The 8,402-nt window shown below is 36.4% G+C and overlaps 1 long non-coding RNA gene across 1 annotated transcript; it reads left to right on the forward strand.

Moving 5' to 3' along the window:
* Positions 1 to 2,575: 2,575 nt before the first annotated feature.
* Positions 2,576 to 3,639, forward strand: LOC114297423 (uncharacterized). The gene is made up of 4 exons (XR_003641483.2): positions 2,576 to 2,618; positions 2,695 to 2,738; positions 2,822 to 2,884; positions 3,042 to 3,639. It is a non-coding gene; the product is annotated as an uncharacterized LOC114297423 (long non-coding RNA).
* The last annotated feature ends 4,763 nt before the right edge of the window (positions 3,640 to 8,402 follow it).

Below are 8,402 nucleotides of genomic sequence, written 5' to 3' on the forward strand. Positions count from 1 at the left end.
GTTTGAGGATTGTTCTTGGAAATGGTTTGAAAATGGGTTTGAATATGGTTTTAATTGACTCACCTCTGGGGCTTGAATTCATAAATTGAGCTTTGAAACTTGTTATACATTGAATTTAGTTATGTTTTCCAGAATTTGGGCCCAAGAGGTCGAGTTTGGAGTGGTAGAATGCTTGGTTTGAGCTTGGGAGGCAAATCTGAAAATTCCAGATTTGGCTTCCTCGCTCGAGCGAAGGATTCCCCGCTCGAGCGAGAACCTTTGTCCAGGGCTCCGCTCGAGCGACCATCGAGCGACCATCGCGCGCAAAATCACAGCATCCAGTATTTTTTTACTGTTTCGACAGACCGCTCGAGCGAAGGATTCCTCGCTCGAGCGAAGCCTTTGATTTTGGACTTCCGCTCGAGCGAGGCTCCTATTTTCAGCAAAGTTTGCAAAATGTTTTCTAAGTGTATTTTTGCATCCTCATCCCATCCTAGGCATTCTTAGGCCTAGTTTAAGACATCTTGATGAGGATATCGTTGTAGAACACACCAAGGCAAATTAGGGATTAAGTTATGATATTTCCCAACTGTGTAGCTTAGTGTGTTCAACCTGTGAACTGTGTAGGGTTGGCGACTGGGGAGACACGCTCTAGCATACCGTAGCCCAAACTCTGTGAGTAACAATTGTGTAAAGATATGTTCAACTGATATCTTTTGAATACTGAACTGAACTATTTACTGAACTGGTATTACTGAATGAATGAATGTCCTTTATTTCTGAACTGTACTGTGGCATCCTTAGTACCTACTGTTTACTGTTACTGTTACTGTTACAGAGATCTCTGTCGGTTCCCTCGTGGAACCACTACTGTTTACTGACTGATGGCCATCATTACTGTTCGGTCTTTTAAGACCTACTGTTACTGTTATGCTAATGGATGTACCACATATGACTGTTTACTGTACTGAACAACTGAAATACTGATTGAATTGAACTGTTTTCATTACTGTAAGGACATTCATTCTAAACCCCTTTACGCTTTATGTTATTCACTGGGCTTTAGCTCACTGCTCATATATATATGTAGGTGTACAGGCACCAGATCGGAGCTAGGAGCGTTAGGGTAACTCCAGTTTTGTCAAGCCAGCCTTTGTGCCTCACTGCGAGGTTCCGAGTTGCCATGCTATGGCTTGGGGGTGTTTTGTTTGTTTTCCCCCGCCTGTCTTCATACTGTCTAACTGTTCTGTATAGACTGAATGTTTACCGTACTGTTATCAAGGGATTAGGTCCCTGTACTGTGTGACTGTAAATTCTGTATAGACTGTACTGTTTGTGTATGTATGAATGCATGAAAAATCTTTTTGGCATACAGACTGTCACAGCTCATTGGACATTGTTTAATTACTGTATTGGCTTCCGCCAGGCCCTGTACTCTGTTTTACTGTATTACTGTTAAGCAGGCCTTCGGTAATCTCGGATTACTGGCCGGTTACGGTGCTAAACCCATAGGGCCGGGTTTGGGTCGTGACACTATCTCTGCTGCGGGTTTCTTCCTAGTGGTTATTTTTTGTGTTGTGCAACAGGATCAAGAGATGTTTTAACTGTTTCATTGTCAATTGTTCATTGATTTTCTCAGGTAATGGTTGGACGATTGGGGTAGCTCATTTACATGCATCCATTTTCTCATGTAAGATATGATCATTTTTGTGAAACTTAAAAAGATCGCATAACAGACTATATTATACCAATTTGAAATTTTTAGTAATCGGACTAATGCAAAATAAAAGTACCTAGGACTGCTATAAAATCTGCATTTGGGTGTTCTCCCATGGTATGGTAAGTAATCAAATGCTGATATCAAGGGAGAAACTGCAATGAGGAAATTCTGAGTAAATGTTAGTTGACAAAATATTTTACTAACTAGACAATTACACTCACTCACTTTTGTTCAAATATATATATATATATATATGTATATTGTACTTACCTAATGTTTGTCCTGAGAAAGAGTTCTTGTTTTTACTATGAATATTAGTCTAAGAGTTCTTGTTTTTACAATGAATATTAGTCTAAGAGCTCTGCATTGAGTCTAGTAATTTAAACCTAGCGGCATCTGGTGAAAGAAAATCCCAAGGGCCATCAATATACCTTTATCCCCTGATAATGCAACCCACAATAATTTTTGCTAAATATTTATCCAAACGCAATCTCTCCGGAAAGTATTTCCTTATATCTTGTTTTAGTGCCTCATATCTTTAACCATGCAATATCTTGAATCCTTAATTGCCTTCTATGTCAACTTGAAGGATGTGAATCAGGATGTAACAGCTTTCTCTCAAGTTTCTAACCGTCACTGGCTGACTCCACATCAGGGCCATCTTCCTAAGCATCAAGGTATGAACACAATAAATCATGGTTGAATTATTTAAATATGTTATATAAAATCGGTTTACATCGATGTGATTACAATCTATAACCGTTAGGTTAATGAGGAATTTTTCAGGTCCTTAATAAATAAAGCAGCACTAATTTTATTTTATTTTATTCTATTTTATTTTATTTTATTATTATTATTATTATTTTTTGTGTGGTGAGGTTTGGATAAATTGAAAGACATGGCCCGTGATTTGAATGAGGTTTACTACTACCTTGTGTATCTGTTGCTTTGTCCCATTTTGTGCACATCAATTTTTGACTTTGCAATTCATACAGGAAATTGATAGGCAAGTTCCTTTAATGGACGGATTGACACTAAGGTTTGAGAACACATCCTAACCTAGTAATATCTGAAGCTACAAGTATTCTTAAATTATTAATGGTGTATTTTCACATCCTATAGGTCGACAATGCAGCATCTGACCTTAAGAACACCAATGTGAGACTTAAGGATACTGTTAACCAGGTGATTAAGCTGCCACTGTATTTTCTGTAGATTTGCATCACTTTGTGTGCTGCACAGAGAGAGAGAGAGAGAGAGAGAGAGAGAGAGAGAGAGATTCAACTATGCTATGTCGTAGATCTCTTTGCTGGATTTGACAGAAAGTTTTGATTTGTTTCAGCTGAGATCCAGTCGAAATTTTTGTATTGATATTATACTGTTGTGCATAATTCTTGGGATTGCCGCCTATCTATACAAGTAAGTTTCACTTTCTCAAAAAAATGGAGAGGAAATGTTTTATCTAATTCTTGGTAATAGCTGATATGCTTAATGGACTCTAGAAAATAATTTCATGCATGGGTGAAGTTATAGTTAGAAGCCAATAATTTAACTTATAAACTAAAGCTGAGTGCATGGTTATTCTGGTTTGGATCTTCTTCTTGGTTTATTATTATGTTTTATGATTGGTAGAGACCGAGAGGATTGAAGGCCATGGGAAGCAGCATGGAGAGCAATTCAGAATGACAATGAAGGATAGATGGGGGCTTTCCTTCGGATTCTTATTTCTCTTCTTTTTTCTTTTTTCTTTTTTTCCTTTGATTTGATTGGGGAGTTGGGTGTTTTGGTTCACTTTCTTCTTATTTTTTGTGTTAAATGGGGGAGGGAGTGGTGAGAGAGAGAGAGAGAGAGAGAAGATAGTAATATTATTTTGTGGCTTTGTATACAAAGTAGTAATTAATTTTTTGGTTGAGAATTGTGAATACAATTTTTGGATATGTTATTTTGGGGGTAATATTAAAATATCATTTGTGGATATGTTATTTTGTGGGTAATGGTGATTGGTGAATGGGAAAATGAATTAATGATGCATTTGCTATTTGAATGTAAGTTATTATTTCATATTAATGTTACTCAATTTTATTATATGTATTTTTTTAGTTTAATCACATAAATTAGCACAATTTCAAAAAAAAAAAGAATGAGATATCACGACGTTTTTTTAAAAACGCCACTTAAACCCTAATTATTGATGGTTAGATTTTTAAAAAAAGATATGACGCCGTTTAAAAAATGTCGCTAAATATCATAATGATGTCATGATATTGAAAAGTAAGACAATTGGTGGCGTTTACTAATATGATGACATTTTAAAAATGTCATAAAGTTATAGCGACGGCCGCGCCCTCGGCGCTTGGTGCTAAGTGTCGCAAAAATAATTAGCGGCGTTTTTTACACTTATAACGGCGTTTTATAAATGCCGCTAAAAGCTGAATTTCCTACAGTGCTTTAACCCTAAGTTTTCTCTAGTTAAAGCCTGAACTCCTATCACAACTAATCCTAAGTGAGTCATTTTGAGGTGTTCATTTACGACATATTTATAACTTTCTCTATTTATTAAATTTAGTTCTATTTTTTCATCTTCCCGAGTCACATTAATCATTTGTTCACTATAGTGTTTAAAAAAATATTATTTTTTATAAATTTTTCCTAACTTATATACATATTTAGCTGGAATTAACTCTAATTTTTCCTTTTTAAATTTTTCTATTTGTTGCTCCACATCTATAAATTCTTCTACTTTAACATCTTCATCCTCATTATGCTTTTTACTGCTACTTCCTTTTACTAACTATTTAAACATTTTTATTTTCTATAAGTTCTACAAGCAGGTTTCTTTGGTAATTTAAGCTTTTCAAAATATTTAGCTATATCTTCTTTGTTTATTCGAGATTGTGCTTTACTTGCTTGTCTTTCTATTCCTTTTCCTTTTCGAAGTACTAATCTTTCCAGCGAAGCTAAACAATTTTCTAAACTGTGTAGTTGTTCTGATAATTCTTCAAATTTTTCACACAAACGGATAAGAAATAAAATTTCTATATTATTTTGTCTTATTGATATTTTATCTGACTGATTTATTCCTTGATAGCTACTAATTCCCTCCTGGTTATTATGAAAGTCTTCTGCTTGTTTTAAAATAATCTGGTAGTCTCTATTAGCTTTTTTTTATCACTACTCATAAATTAAGATCTTATTAGTTGTTCTAAAATTTTTAATTTCTATTTTACATTATCTTGAATTTGGTAGATCTATTCTATTTGTCTAGCTATTTGATTTATCTGATTATGAATTTTTTCAACTAGTTGCTTAAATTCTAACTCTATTTGCTTCGAGCTACTGATATTTATGGCTGAAATTAGAGTTTCTATTTCTAACTTGGTGGAAATTTTTTCTAAATTTAAATCTATTCATTTTTGAAGGATTGAACTACACTTGAAAAACCTAAGTGATTCGTGATTAGATCAAGATTTAATTGTTTCAATTCCCAACCAATTAAAACTCACAATCTAAATCATCAAGCACGTACGAAAGTGATTTAGATTGTTGTTTCAAAAATAATGAATCGACACAAACGATTTTTTACGTACAAAAACCACAATTGAAGCACCTTCAATTGTGATAAAAAATCACGGGCGAAATGCCACAAATCAATCCACTACTGAAGAAAGAAAGATTACAAAGATACCAAACAAATTACCAAAATTGCTTCCAATTTGTCTTCAAATCTTCTGTATGTCTTTCACCGCAACCTTCACACAGAATTGATTAGCTTGATGTTAAATCCACAACATCAATTGTCGAATAAATGACTACACACAGTATCAAACTCCTTTGATTACTCTGTGCTTGAATCTTCAGATTCCACCGAAGAAAAATACTCTCAAAGAAAGATCAAACAAACTCCTTGATGTGTGCTTATAAGAACATGAGTTCAAACTCAATCAAACATCAAGGAAAACCAGGAAAAATATCCCAAAAGAAAAGACCCTTAAATAAGATCTAGGAAAAGTAACCCTAGAGTTGGAGCAACAAGTGGTTTTATAGAGGCTGAGATCGCGAGGTCCGTTCGAGCGTGGGAATTGACGCTCGAGCGGGGACTCTATATCGTGTGTTCCAACCAGGGTTCACATTCGAGCGGAAGATTCCACGCTCGAGCGTAAAAACACATCACTCAGTATTTTTGCAGACATGAAAATACTGTGAGAGTGTAAACTCTGCTCGAGCGTCACTTTGCCCGCTCGAGCGAGAAGACTAAAAACTAGAAAATTATAACTCGATTTACACCTCAGTTTTTCCATGGAATTTGACAACAAAGGTCCTAACAATCTGCTCCATTGTCAAATCCCGGACAAAACTGTTCTAAACAATTTTCCTAACAAACAACCCAAAACACAAACTAGCTAAAACAATCAACAACCTCAAAAATAAAAACAAAAACCACTGTAAGAACTGAATGTGACAACCATGAACCATGCAATTCTTGAACAATTCACCTGAAGAGACAACCACACAAACCAAAACTGTGGAATTGGATAAATAGCCAAATATATAGATATCTAAACAAAAACAACTTAATATATTTAAACAAAAACAACTCAATATCCAAACTCCAAACATAATACCCATCCATCCAGAAATAATAAGGTATGCATCAAAATTTCTAACACCAACAAAGTATCCCAATAAGGTGTGCATCAAGTATAATATCCAAAATCCAAAAATATCCAAAAATATTCCTAACAATGCATCCACTCCCCCATTTTTGTCGGGGAGAAAAAAAAATAATAGAGAAATCAGGGCAACAAAGAACAAGAAATATAGTTGTGCAAGAATAATACAAGCCAAAAAATATGTCTGTGAAACCAAGATCATTGAGGTGGTGGCTGTGGAGGTGACTGCATTTGGAGAAGAGATAGGATCTGAGACAAATTAGCAGAAGACTGTGCAACAGACTCCTCAATGTGCCTGGATGAGGCATCCAACGCGATGAGTTGAGCATCGACAGTGGTCTCTAGATCTGTAAGCCTGGCCTTGAAAATATCCATCTGGCCCTCCAGACGATCAAAACAAGAGACCATGGACTGCTCGAACATATGAAGCTGGCCCCGGATAGTATGGACTAGAGGTAACTGCTTCCCCTCACCAACAGCCTCTTCGGCAGTAGCCACATCATACTCTGCCTCCTCGGCCATAGCAGCATCACCTATACCCGTACCGGAATTACCCACCCCAGCAAGAACCCCCTTAACATAAGACTGACTCTGAGAGACAGTCTTTTTGGTGAAAGGCCTGGAAGGAGAAACGAAGTCATCTTCTTCAAACGAGGGAACCTTAAACTTGGCGAAAAGTCGGTTAATGAGGCACCTGTAAGGTAGACCAAGGTTGTTATGCTCAAACGCAACAACCATCTTCTGAATGATCAAGGTAGCAAGGTCAATGGAGCGATGCTGAGCAATACAATGAAGGACAAAACCTTGTTCTTGGTTTATTTCCGAGCTATGGGTGGTCACAATAATGTTGGCACACACAATGAGATTGAGTAACCGAAATTGGAGAAGAAGCTCATTTTGCTTGATCAATGAGCCCGAGAGCTATGGACGAGATGTACCACATAAAGCAGTGGCCACCTCATTAAAATCACAAGTGGGTCTCACAGGAAAAAGGATAGAAAATAGGGAAGACTTTACTAATCCCTAAAAGCTCACGAATGAGATCAGTAGTGACTGTGATAGATTTGGACCGGACCCAAGTCTTGAATGAAGGACCAATGATATCAATACTCTCCATATTATAGTAAAATTTTCTAACCCAATTAAGATTTTGAGGACTCGAGAAGGAAAGTACCAACTCCCCACCCAAACGATCAAACAGTGGACGGATATGGATGGACTCAAAGGTGTTTAGTAGAACATTTTGTTCAAGATGAACTGTGCGAGAAGGATAGGACTCTCTAAACAATTTGGCTTTATCAGCTGAGGGAAACCGGTCTGTGTTAAAGGAGGGTCAAGTGGCAGTGGACTTTTTTCGCTTAGAAGAAAACATGACGAAACCAAGAATAAACCAAAAGAATAAACACCAATCCCCCAACCCAAGACAAAAATTAGAACCAAAAGAAAAAAATAGAAACAAAGCATTAGTAGTAAACTCTAAATCTAGCAATATTAACCAGCCAATAGAAGTATGAATCACATTGTAACCCAATGAACAAAATAACCAAGGAAAACATAGGGACATAACCAATTAACCAGATAGATCACATAACTAAATAAAAACTTGAACTGAATGTAGTGATATTCTTGAACACAACTCAATATTCCAAAGCACAATATTCTATAACAAGATTCAATTAACCAACAAGAGACAAACACTTTGAATTAAGAATGGATAAGGAACATGAGGGGAATAAACTACAACCAAATAAATAAACAGAAGGACAGAGACAAAATCTAAGAGAAACTAACCTTAGATGCCCAAAAAGTACAAGAATCACCAACAAAATCGTCCAAGGAAGGACACAAGACAGAATCTCCAAGAAGTCCTAGGTGAGAGATCGATTTGGGAGAAAAATTGAATTGAAGAGATGAGGGAAGGAGTTTTATATCAAACCAGTCCACTCGAGCGTGGGTTTTAACGCTCGAGCGTGAGCCAAAACATGCGAGGCTACGCTCGAGCAAGAAATTGGACGCTCAAGCGCCAAAAACGA

The sequence above is a fragment of the Camellia sinensis genome, chromosome 5, assembly GCF_055761805.1.
Source record: "Camellia sinensis isolate YWXY chromosome 5, ASM5576180v1, whole genome shotgun sequence".
Taxonomy (NCBI): domain Eukaryota; kingdom Viridiplantae; phylum Streptophyta; class Magnoliopsida; order Ericales; family Theaceae; genus Camellia; species Camellia sinensis.